The sequence below is a fragment of the Ovis canadensis genome, chromosome 2, assembly GCF_042477335.2.
Source record: "Ovis canadensis isolate MfBH-ARS-UI-01 breed Bighorn chromosome 2, ARS-UI_OviCan_v2, whole genome shotgun sequence".
Taxonomy (NCBI): domain Eukaryota; kingdom Metazoa; phylum Chordata; class Mammalia; order Artiodactyla; family Bovidae; genus Ovis; species Ovis canadensis.
In genome coordinates this window covers 139,485,902-139,498,982 of record NC_091246.1, presented here as the reverse complement: position 1 = coordinate 139,498,982, position 13,081 = coordinate 139,485,902, and the positions used below count along the sequence as shown (strand labels likewise).

Genomic DNA, 13,081 nt, shown 5'->3' with positions numbered 1-13,081 from the left:
ATTTGTGCAATAACTCAGAAGAAACATTACCCAAAGGAACTCTATCTTCAGACTTCTGGTCTGTCCACAACCAGTCAACACCCAAATAAGCTGAAACTCTATTTGAGTCCCTCAAGTTAGTTAAAGTGTCATGCCAGGTAGTTGTATCTCCTATCCCCATCTTTTGGTTGTTTTTCTATGACTCTCAAATGTATGCAATTCTCCAGGCAAGAATACTAGAGTAGGTTGCCATTTTCTTCTCCAGAGGATCTTCCCAACCCAGGATCAAACTGGCATCTCCTGTGTTGCAGGCGGTCTCCTGAATTGCTGGTAGATTCTTCTACCACTAAGCCACTAAGGGAAGCTATATTAAATATTACCATACATTTAAAAAATGTATCAGCAATACTATAACCTAAATTAATTTACCAGTCAATAATTATATAATTTTTAATTCTTTTAAATTGAAATAGTTAAAGTATATTTTCAAACTTATATATTTTTACAAGGTTACAGTTATATACTACCAATATAAAACTGCTTCATTTCCACCAAAAAAAAGTTAGGACTTAATTCTTACATTTTTTTAAACCCATAAATGTAATCACAAAATAATGCCAGTACCAAGTAAGTACATACACTCTGAAATACTATTTTTAGGTTGGAATTAGCATAAGGCATGCCTACCTTGAACTCTCTTGGTTACAGAAGTAACAAAAAATCTAATTATAAAACATACAAAGTGACTTTTATGGACAGAAATATCTATCATCTATCCTAAAAATTTCTGCAGTTTATAAATGTAATCAATGCTATAAAGCACGTTTAAGTTGCAATCTAAATATTATTATTAATTCTTCAATAGTAACTCAGTATTCAAATTTCTAAAATGTGGTTGTAGGAAACCCAGGAACTTTAATGAATAAAAGTAAAAATTTCTAAGCTAAGACATTAAATAGATCTTAAAACCATATATGCTAAACATCACCAAGGCACGTGACTGGGGAGGAAAGATTCAGATGAACCACTTAACATGTATACTTTCAAAGTATACATTATCCCACATATGCATGGTGTACAGGACAGTGATTTGTACACAACTGACCTACACATCCTGGTTTGAAACAGTGATGTGCCTCCAAGCTTACAGCTACCATAAACTAGATTTTTTAACATCTGAAAGTAATGACAATAATATTTAAACGCTTAGTACTCAATCTTCTAGCAAGCCCTAAAACAAATGTTTTTCATAAATTTTGTCATTTAGATACTATTATCAATCTGTTTTGCAAATGAGGAAACTGAGGCTACAGAAGTGAAATAATTTGCTAAGTTCCCAAAGACAGTAAGTACTAATAGAAGAGCCAGACACAGTATTTTAGTTTTGATTTTTTTAAAAGCAACAAGTTAGGGGTAGGGGATTAAGAAGTACAAACTACTATGTATAAAACAAGTAAGTTACAAGGATATACTGTACAGCAAGGGAATATAGCCAACATTTTATAACTATAAATCGAGAATAATCTTTAAAAATTGTAAATCACTAAGTTACATATCTGCAATTTATATGATATTGTAAATCAGCTATAGTTCAATAAAAAAGGCCAAAAAAAGAAACGTTATTTCCAATAACTCAAAATCAGAAATAAAATCTTTCTGTAGATTAGACTGAATTATTTGTACATAAAAGCACCCTCAGACATTCTCAAACATCTGGTAAATGGGGTTACTGCAGTGGAAAGTTATAAACACAAGATCCAGGGTTGGTACAGTGTATCATGTAGCCCAATTCCTTTATTTGATTAAATTTGAATGCTGAAGTCTACATGGAAGAGAAGCTAAATGATGTGCCAAAATCATGTATCTCCAGGTAGGGGCAGAACTGGTATGAGAAGTCTTCAAGTACTACTTCTACTTGTTTACTGCATATCACTTTTAAAATACATGTCATATGAAATATATGCATAATACTACAATTAATACCAACTTTCACATCAATTATTTGCTTGAGAATTGTTTCAGTATTAATGAAACATTAACATTACTATGAAACCTTGGGCAAATAAAGTACTTAACCTCTCAGTTACTCATTATCTTCATCTGCAAAACAGTGATAGGTAACAATCCTCTCAAATGTTAAAAAGCATTCTAAAGTATTTACGACAGTGTCTGGCACATCCTAATTTCTCAACACAAATTGTTGTTTTTACTGCTGTGGCTGTTGCCTTTCTCCAGTCCATCTCTGCTTCCTTTCAACACAGGGAAAATACATGAGAATCAAACTACTAGCATTTTTTCTGAAGCATAAATCGATTTGCTTGCCCTTGAGTGGACAGATGGTTCAATCTCAACTGGCCTATTCCAAAAACTCTTCTATGAACATGTACAAAGAGTCTCCTTCCACTTTGATATAATGGGACCTGACATGACCATAAGAGCTGGGTGCATCTAATGTGTTTTTCAATAAAGAACAATGCCCACAATATTATTCTAATGCTTTCTACTAACTGCTATTCACACTCAGGTTTAAGTGTCAGAACTTAAAATCTTGGGACATGTTATTCTTAAATTTTCAGCTTACTTCAAGTCATATTGAAATAATGGAATAAAAAAGGTCTGGATTCAAAACATGACTCAACCACACACTAGCTATGTGATCTTGGATAAACTAAACTCTCTAAGCCTCAGTTTAGCATTTGTTTAGCCGTGAAAATACACTTCACATAATAGTTGCATGAGTTAAATGAAATCATACATTATTTGGCACGGTGTTCAACAAATAATGAAGTGTATAATAAACTATAGAACTTATTACTACTATTACCAGAAAACACATGTAGTACAGCAATACTTCTCATATGGAACACATTTCTTTCTACCTTCTTATAAAGAAACTGTTTCATAATTTTAAAATTGGAAAACAAAATTAGTTTGCATTTTAAACTGAAATTGTATTGCTCTCGTTTCCTCCAGTATAAAAAATAAAGCAAAATACTCTAACAACTCTTCCATTAAAATAACCCTGTAGGGCCTTTAATAGCAAAGGAAGTTTAGTTTTATCAAGTTTCAAACTTAAGTAGAAACTATTCAGTCACCATCAATAGAAACCTCTATAATACACTGGACTATTCAACTTGAGATTAAAAGGGTTTGTTCTAGAACTCTAACTTCCAAATATCCTAACTGAAAAGACAATTCTGAAATATCCCAAACCACCACATTTATTGCTCAAAAATAAAATTACTGAAAAGAAGTACACTTCTAAAAGCACTTTTATTATTTAATGATTAAGTTCTGGTCTTCCCAGTAAGTTAATAGTCATTCTAAACTAAATACTACTCAAGAAATCTTGATTGGAAAGATTTCTACAACAAATCATACCTGTTGTAAGCCATTTCTTCCTTATATTCTTTCAAGTTAATAATATATGAACACCAAAGTTTTTAACAGTATTGGGCTCATCCCAGTAGATGACAGAAAAACTGAAATTCTAATTGTAAATGCATCACTTGTTTAAAAATGTGTTCAAAATCAACTTGATTCTCCTAAAACTAAACTACGGGGGCTTGTTGAGGACAAGAAATTAGCATTCCCTGCCAGTTTGAACATATCCCTGAAACCAAGCTTACTCATAACCATACAAACTGCTGTTGAATTTTGTGTGGTGACAATTTTGTCAACAGTGACACCCAGGCCACAGAGAAAGGAGGAAACAGTCGACAATGGGCACCACAGACCAGAAGCCTACTGGGAAAAAACGGAACATGGAAAATTCAGTGAGTCACAGATTTTACTTAGCACACCATCAGCAAAACTGCGTGCACCAATCCCAACTTTCTCTTAAACCCCTTACACAATATTCAAGAATTAAAAACTACTGATGCGGTTTAGATTTGCTCTTCTTCTGCCAGGCCTATGGCACCCACGCAATCTCGCCCTCCCCTTCACCCCACCATCTCTCAAATAAGGACAACGGCAGAAGAGAGGCTTCTCTAAGCAGCACACAATCCACGCCCACACGCCTGGGCCGAGCAGTATGACACTGACAGTTTTCGGTCCCTCCCGATTTCTCCCACTCGCGGCGCCTCCGCACAACTCAGCAAAAGATGACAAGGGTAGAACCCATGCAAAGCGACGGCCTACTGTAGGACCTTCTGACCCTTCGCTCGGACAGGGAGGTGGGCCAAAGGGACGGTGCTCAGCTCAACCCAGTCACCGCACCACCACCCCCTCCTCGAATCTCTGAAAAAAGGCTGGGGAACCAACTCCCCTCCGGGAACAAAAAGGGGTCTCCAACACTCCAGAGCCATCCCAGCCCCTGCACCGGGAAACCAAGGGGATCAGGCGGTGAGACGGGGTCAGCGCGCAGCCGGGCCAGGAGCTCGACTAGCCGCCGCCGCCGCCGAACTGGTAGGCCACTCGGCATGAGGCGGAGCGCCTGGGAGAGGCAAGCAAGGTAATCGGGAGCGTATTTCCCAGGGAAAAGCTCAGCGCGCCTCTCTTCTGCCGAACCTTCCCAATGACCCTCATTTTGAGCCCTTTACCTTCAAGTAGAAACGAGCAAAGCCGGGCGCTGGCGTCCACCTCTGCCAGCTTCGGCCACCACCGCGCAGTCCGCCTCCAGAGCGGACAGCACCAGCCAGTGACAGAGACACGGGCCCGGCCAACTCCTTCCCATCAAACCCCGCGCTCCCGCCGCCGGCCAATCAGTGCCGCGGCCGGCGCGCGCCGCTCCCTCGTCACGTGACCGCGACTAGGGCGGGCAGTTGGGGAAAAAGGCAGGCGGTTGGCGGGAGGAGGTCTGTGCATCCCTGTGGCTTCCGCAGCCAAACGGGGTGCTCGTCGTCGCGTCTCACAGGTGGAGTGTCATTTGTTTTGACTCTTACCAATAGTTACTTCTTACTCCTCCTCTGCCTCCTGCTTTTCTTTTGGAACCTGTTCTGCAAAGTCTCACTGACTAAAGAAAACCCCGAAATTGGTCCTGATGGCCCTACCCCGCCGCGAGAGAGAGGAGTGGGTTTGACGGTGGAAATAGGTGCACCTGGACAAGAGCCCGCCTTGAAGAGTGCGGGATCAGCTGTCATCCAGCCGGCAGCGGAGCCAGTTAATACTACACAGCTTAGGAGAGACGGGTTCCCAAACAAGCGAGTGAAGAAATTCAGCCTGGACTCCAGGAGTGCTTGAGACTTTTATGACTCATGGACTTCAAAAAGGGTCCTTTGATGACTGGGCCGCTTACCTCACCATTATGTGATAAACGTCAACTGCCCGAGGATGTTGCTTTCAAACCGGTGGCTTAACAACATAAGCTGAGTTTTCTATCTTAAAACCCGTAAGAACACTCCCTTGGCAGGTCTTGGTACTAGGTCCACGAATAAACCACCTAGGTTTTATTTGCCTTAGGTTTGAAACGTTGGCTAAAGTGCATTAAATTTACTAGTCAACTGAGAGTGACAAGTCTCAATAACAAATAGTACTTGAGTCACACAAGGTAATGTTGGAGAAGCATAGAGAAACTTCAGCAAAAGCTCTTGTCACAATTTACCCCTGTGTTCAAATATTTTTCATGGGACTTCTATTTTGTTCAGTTACATACACATTTTAAGTGCCCATGGTATTTTAAAGAGTATAATCGTTGTATTATGCTATGTTTAAACTTTGACAACCAAACAGGTAAATTGTGAAAAGAAAGCAAAGTATTTAGTTGGTGAGAATAATTTATTATACTGGAAGCTACCAGATAATTCACTGTAGAGTTTCGTAACTGCTAAAATGTTTAGTTACAGCTTTGTAAATGTGAAGGGAAGGAAACCAAAGTTTCTTCTTATACTCTGGGTAAGACACTTTACATAAAAAGAAAATGAAACATTTCACTTATTTTGGTATGGAAATTTAACCATTTTGTTTTTCATCCTTTCTTATTTTAAAGTTTAAAAAAAAAGGCAACGTAATGAATTTTTGGTTACCACGGGGGAAGGGTAGTGGGGAGAGACGGTTAGGGCAGTGTGGGACTGACATGTACACACTGCTATACTTGAAATATATAACCAACAAGGACCTATGTATAGCACAGGGAACTCTACTCAATATTATATAACAACCTAAATGGGAAAAGAATTTGGGTATGTATATGTATTTAAAATAAAATGAAAGGCCTGTGCAGTTTTGCAAATACAGCTCCTCACCTCAGGACAATCTCTTTTCCTAGAGAACAAGGAAGAGATACTTTCTATTTGCTAATGATTTGTTTTCTAGTTTTAATTGATCCATCAAGACTTACTGAAAAGAGGACAAAAAAACAGGTGGGGGAAAACAAAAGAGCTAACTAGGTGCAAGAAATTCCAAAAACCTAATCCTGAGACAAAATGCCTTAGGTAGTTGACATAGAAGAGGAGAAATTTGGCCTGACAGGGGGAGACAGAGGAGTACTAATTAGATCATTAACTTTTTTAACCCTCCCAATAACCTTTTAAGGTAATTATCTGTTTTCAAATGAAACTGAAAAGAAAAAGGAACTGAATAAAAATTATACACATATTGTTGAAAATAATACTATCCTCCTCTATATCACTGCTTCCTCTATATCAAGTGGTAAGAGTTTGTAGGCAAAGTGAGAGAAGATATTAGAAGCAGAAAGATCAGCATATGCACTATTTGGCTGAACTAAGGCTCCAGCAGTCATTCCAAATATTTATTGAAGACAAGACCATGTGTTAAGTGCTGAGAACACAGAGATAAGTAAAATAGCTGCCCTAAAGCCACTGACCGGAGAAGGCAATGGCACCCCACTCCAGTACTCTTGCCTGGAGAATTTCAGAGACGGGGGAGCCTGGTGGGCTGCTGTCTATAGGGTCGCACAGAGTCAGACACGACTGAAGCAACTTAGCAGCAGCAGCAGCAAAGCCACTGACTCTAGTGAGAGAAACCTTTGAGAAAACAAACAAACAAACAGAAACACAATATAAGGTAAATAAGTGTTGTGGTAGAGGCAAATGTTCAAAAGATTGGAAAATGCTAAGGCAGCAACAGCCAGAGGGGTGTTTTATCTGTAAATACTAATACTAAAAATTGTCCTGCAGTAGATTCTAAGGAAGTGAAAAGCAGATGATGAGCAAGGAAACAAACTGTTCTAAGCAAAGGAATTTGTAAAGATCTAATTCAACAAATAAGTGAGCCACATTTATTTAGATAGTTAAATGAAAGTTGCAAGAGATAGGTGCTCTGAGAGCTTAGAGTCAGTCACTGATCTGGTCAGGGAAGTTAGGTAAGGCATGTTTGAGGAGGTCACCTGGAATACAGATCTGAAGGATGAGAAACTGAAGAAAGGAGAAAAGGAAACAGAGGGAACAATGTATGTACAGCCTTTTGTCAGGAATGAACAGTGCAAGCCCAAGGGTCTGAAAGGAAGTCACTGTGACTAGAGCATAGTTTGCAAGGAGACCAGACTAAGCAGGACTTGCTTGGCCATACTGAGAACAAAATGGGGTAGGGATTTAACCTGATCAGATCCATGTTTGGAAAAGATTATTCCCGCTGCAGTGTGGAGATATGAACAGGATCAGTCTTGGACCAGTTAGGATCTATGAATCATGGCTAATGTTGGTAGTAAGTAGTTCAAATGGATTGGGATGGGCACAAGGAGATGGAGACAAGTGAGGAAAATGGAACAATTTAGGAAGTGAAATAGGTCTAGGGAATGGATTGAGGTAGAGTGGAACAAATGGAGATTGAAAGAGAGGAAGGAGTCATGACAGGCTATCTGGCAGGCACAGTGGATGGAAAGCAATGTTCACTGAGGTGTGGAGAGCACTGAAGGAGAGTCAGATTTGGGGGGAGATGGTGATTTCAGTTGATTTCAACAGGCTGAGTCTCAGATGTTTTCATGACTTAAAAGGAGAGATGTCACATAAACAGATCTATGGGTCTGCAGCACTGAGAAGTCTGAGCCAGAGAAAAAGTGTTCGGGTTTATAATATGTTCTTTTCCACAAAGTACTTATTTTTTCAAAATGCAAATATAAGTATTGTGGAAAAACAAAAAGTATAAGTCTCTAACTCTGTTTGCCAAACTTCCTTTCAAATTACCTGGGGCCTTCATTTAAAAAAAAAGTTCTCTAGTATGAGGCATCAAATTTTGAAATTTTAACAAGTGCCACCAGTGAGTCTTCCTCTCAGGGAGTTTCTCTGGAAAGTGGTACTCCAGTGCCAGAGGCCACCTGCATGAGAGTTACCCTAAGTGCTTATTAAAAGCACATCCCTCTAGGGATGGGAGGGTGGGAGAAAGGAAGATGGTGCAGTACCAGGTAGTCCAAGATTTCACCCTCCATCCTTGACAGAAGTGTCCTGCGTGCTCCATCAGGCAGCTCAGAGGAAAGCTGGTGTCCTTTGTTGAATGATGCAAATGTAGGCAGCAAGCAGCCTGACAGGCTGCTATAACAGCTTTCCTGGCTCCTAGCCCAGGCCTCCTGCCCTGTCCACTGAAGTGGTGCTCAGCCTACTCCAGTGCTCTCTTTTTCTACCACTCCCATCAAAGCTTGTCCTTCCTCCCTGGGGAAGGTGTTATGGGTGTTATGCTTCATATACTCCTACCAATTCAGAGGTTTCTTTTAGCTAATCTGGCCAGGGTTGAGAGGGAAATAGATTCGAATGCTATGTTTCACTCTCAACAAATTCTCAAGAACTGTGTAAGCATTTTGTTTTATAAGGACTGAATTGTTTGTTCTCTGCGTAGTCTCACTGTAACTTCTCTTTTTCTCTATGAAGCCCTGTAGATGTAGAGGAAGAATCAGAAAGTAAGGGGGGAAAGAGATTAGAATTATTTTTTTTTGATGGGAAATAGAGCAAACAGATGTATACTACTTAAAGACTATAACCCAAAACACTCATGTAACCCACATTGGGTCAAAAAGTAGAATGTTACCAACACCCCAAAAGGCCCCAAAGTGCCCCTTCCTTTATAACCCCCAAGTACTTAGGGTTAATAAACACTATCATGATTATTAAAATATTGACTTCCTTGCTTTTCTTTATAGTTTTATTGCTTAATTACTCAAATAGTATATTTCATGCCTGGTTTTTAACTCAATGTAAATTGAATCATAAATTTTTTTTCATGTCTTGATTTCTTTTACCCAAAGTTAAATCTTTAAGATTCATCCATGTGGCTGTAGGTTTTTATTCATATTTCTTTAATTGTAGGTATTAATTTCAGAGAGAATAATATCCTTCAACATGAGCCTGCCCTTTATGGCTTATGGTATGACTCCACATTTGTTCCGGCATGCCCATGTGTTTTCCAAAAAAATTTTTCATTTTCATCACATGAGTTTCATACCTTTATAGTAGGTAGAATTCTAAAGATGGCCCTCAGAGATTCTCATCCCCTGATTAATCAATAAAATGATAGTCTAAATACTGCTATGAAGGACTTCTGCAAATGTAAAAGAGGTAACTCTGAGCTTCAGAGAATCCAGGCTCCAGGGACTACACCTTGAAGGGTGTGTTTGGGTTGGAGGGCCCATGTGCCGACCAGGAGGTGAGCAGGCTCCACTCTAAAACTAGCCTCTAGAATCAGCTTTCTAGCCTGAGGCTGTTCTGTGCATCCTTGGTGGACACAGGTGGCAGATACTGCCATGCCTGGGCCCTGCACCAGACTAACCACATGCTGTTACTGCACATTAGCTGCAGCATGCCTGGATTCCTGACCTACAGAACTGTGAGATAATAAATGAGTGTTATTTTAAGATGCTAACATTGTGGTAATGTGTTACAGCAGCAAAAGAAAATTAATATGCACCTTTCTTATTGAGCAGAAATCTTGGTGGCTTATCAAGTAAGCCTTCACTTGTAGGATGATGACCACAGAGGTCACACTACTCAAGACCTGCAGCTGAGACTGCTTCACCGTTTAGAATCCAGACTAAAAATGCACCTGTATCTACACCTGCCTCTGAAGCTATGTTTGATAGATAGACAGTACTTCGGAGGAGAGGGACGGCAAGTCAGGGAAAGCACAGCACCAAAAGCCAAGCGCTTAGGGTGCCACGAAAGGAGCACAACAGCTCCTCAGCCTGTGTGCTCATATCACATTCAGATGAGTCCAGCCCGCACTCCAGAAGCAAACAAGCACTAAATGTGGTTCCTGTATCTCAATAAAAGAGAGGGGACATAAAGTCTAGATCGCTGTGAAATAACTGAAAATAAATACTGACATCAAGTCTAATGCTGAAGATTCCTATTATCATAAGTAATGCATAATTCCAGAGACCAATTGTGTCTGAAAGGCATAATTTAAAATTAGAATACAAAGTATCCTGGCATGTAGATAATTCCATGTGAGTCCAAACTAATTATTGTAAAAGAAAGGAATATTTTCTTCTTGAAAAGAAAAAAAAAACTTTGCTTGTTCTGAAAAATATATATAAACTAAGAAAATAAATTATTGGCTTGCTGTCCAGTAAGTCCAAAAAAGATGGCATTCTAATGCTTCCTGAAAAATGAGAGTTCACATGGCAAATCAGGGATCTGGTGAAACTTGAGTCTTCTCTTGTATGCATGTAAAGCTTACACATAAAACAAGGAAGATATCACTTTAGCTAATTCACACTGAGATTTATTTTTAGTAGGAGTCATAAGAGTACATGGGGTTTTACAAAGCATAAAATATGGAAGACAAATTTTCTGCCTTGAGCTTAGTAAAGCACGTGTAGGTGGTAGCTAACAGGAAAAATATTAAGTCATGATGATTTACAAGTGATCACCAGTGGGAGACTGGATATATTTTTTTTAAAAAAGTCATAAAAACAGAGAATTGAGAAATGCCAGGGATTTGAAAAAAAAAGCTTGAAGGAAGAATGAAAGATGTGAGAAATTAAAGACAAAGTTCTAAGAAATGAGGAAGGAGAAAAAAGACAAAAATAGAAGAAAAGACTTGCTGCTGTGAGGCATGAGCAAATACATGAGAAAAAAAATGTAGGATTGATTTGCTTGGCAGACCTCTGAAAACAGACAACTGGAAATCCTAACTATGCAATTCATTTCTTGAAAGGTTAAGAGCTAAATTTCCCAAACAGTAGACACTAAATCAAACTTCTTGCTCAAACCATATTGTTCCATCTGTAACATTTGTATATATAAATAAAATTCCATACAACTCTATATGCAGCTGAATTGTGAACAACTTCAAAGCTTATGAATATTTTTGAGCTATAATGCACAAGAAACTTCGTGTTAGACTATATATTCAAAAGCACTAGTTTTCTTAACATATACCTATGTTCTAGACAAGTCCAAATGCTATGGCAGTACTGATATCAGACCCAATATTTCTCTCCAAGATAAAGGCAAACTTACTGTGTAGTGTATTCAGGGCACAAACCACCTCCCTTGCTACCTTTGTAGACACAGCAGCTCTACAGTTTTCTCTTTATTATCCAAATAGATCATACTCAGGAAATTATCTGTTCAAAACATTTGCCAATTTTTAAATGGCATTATTTGTCTTTTTATTAATGAGTTTACTATACCTTTACAGTGGCTTAGTGGTAAAGAATCTGCCTGCAATTCAGGAGACCTGGGTTTGATTCCTGCATTGGGAAGATCCCCTGGAGAAGGGAATGGCTACCCACTCCAGTATTCTTGCCTGGAGAATTCCATGGACAGAGGAGCCTGGTGGGCTAGAGTCCATGGGGTCCCAAAGAGTCCAGCACATTGAGCAACTAACACTTTCACTTTTTTTTCACATACCTTTACAGTAAACAAATGAGGTGGTGTGAGTCCTCCAACTTTGCTCTTTTTAAAAATTGTTTTGGCTATCCTAGTTCTATATGAAGTTTTAAGTAAATGTATCAATTTCTAGGAAAAACTTTGCTCCAATTTTTATTGGGATTTCATTGAATACATAGAATAGCTTGAAGAAAAGTGGCATATTAACAATACTGAGTCTTCCAATGCAAAAACAGAGTATTTCTTTCTATACGGATATTCTTTGATTTCTTTCATCATTATTTATAGTTTTCAGCATACATGTCCTGCATATTTTTGTTAGATTTGTGTCTAAGTATTTTATGGCTTTGGTACTATTTTAAATGATACTGTGTTTTAAAATTTGATTCCCAAATATTTGTTGGCAATATGTAGAAATAAAACATTTTTATATTTTGACCTTTTATCCTGTGACTTCTCTAAAATGGTTTATTAGTACTAGGAGGTTTTTATAAATTTCTTGGTATTTTCTGTATAGAAGAATCACATAGTTTTAACAGAGTTTTTTTTTTTTTCCTTCCTTTCTAATCCGCTTTTTTCATTTGTTTCTCTTGCTTTCTTGTACTATATGGTACTTCTAGTACAATATCGAATAGAAGTAGTGAAAGCAGACATCCTTGCTTTGTTCCCTACTTTGGCCACCTCATGTGAAGAGTTGACTCATTGGAAAAGACTCTGATGCTGGGAGGGATTGGGGGCAGGAGGAGAAAGGGGACAACAGAGGATGAGATGGCTGGATGGCATCACCGACTCGATGGACGTGAGTCTGAGTGAACTCTGGGAGTTGGTGATGGACAGGCAGGCCTGGCGTGCTGCGATTCATGGGGTCTCAAAGAGTCAGACACGACTGAACGACTGAACTGAACTGAAATGAATCTTAAGGGGAAACATTCAGTCTTTCAATTTTAGTATATTAGATGCAAGTATTCTGTAAATTTTTTTATTGGATTAAGGAAGTCCCTTCTTAGTTTGCAGAAAATATTTATCATGCCGTTAAATGTTTATATAGTTAGGATTTCCAGTTGTCTAATTTCAGAGGTTTACCAATCAATCCTTTATTTTTTGTAGTAATTGCATTTTTGTATGGAATTTTATTTATATATACAAATGTTATAGATGGGACAATATAGTTAGATATTGAATGTATGATTGAATGGTGAATTTTGTCAAATGCTTTTTCTGCATCTATTGAGATGATCACATAGTTTTTCTTCTTTAGTGAGTCGATATGATGAATGATATTGATTTTCAAATCTTGAATCCTATAATAAGCTGTAACCACAAGCATAATAATCCTCAATGAGTTCTGAATGTTTTGAGTGAATTATTGAATGTGAATA

The 13,081-nt window shown here is 38.5% G+C and overlaps 1 protein-coding gene across 2 annotated transcripts in view; it reads right to left on the bottom strand.

The window, feature by feature from the left end:
- The window catches only part of LNPK (lunapark, ER junction formation factor), a 92,786-nt gene extending 88,107 nt beyond the window's left edge, over positions 1 to 4,679 (bottom strand). For both annotated transcript variants that reach the window (XM_069577140.1, XM_069577139.1), the window contains exon 1: positions 4,524 to 4,679. The gene's annotated coding sequence lies outside the window, so the exon portion shown is untranslated. The remainder of the gene's footprint in view (positions 1 to 4,523) is intronic.
- Between the last annotated feature and the right edge of the window lie 8,402 nt (positions 4,680 to 13,081).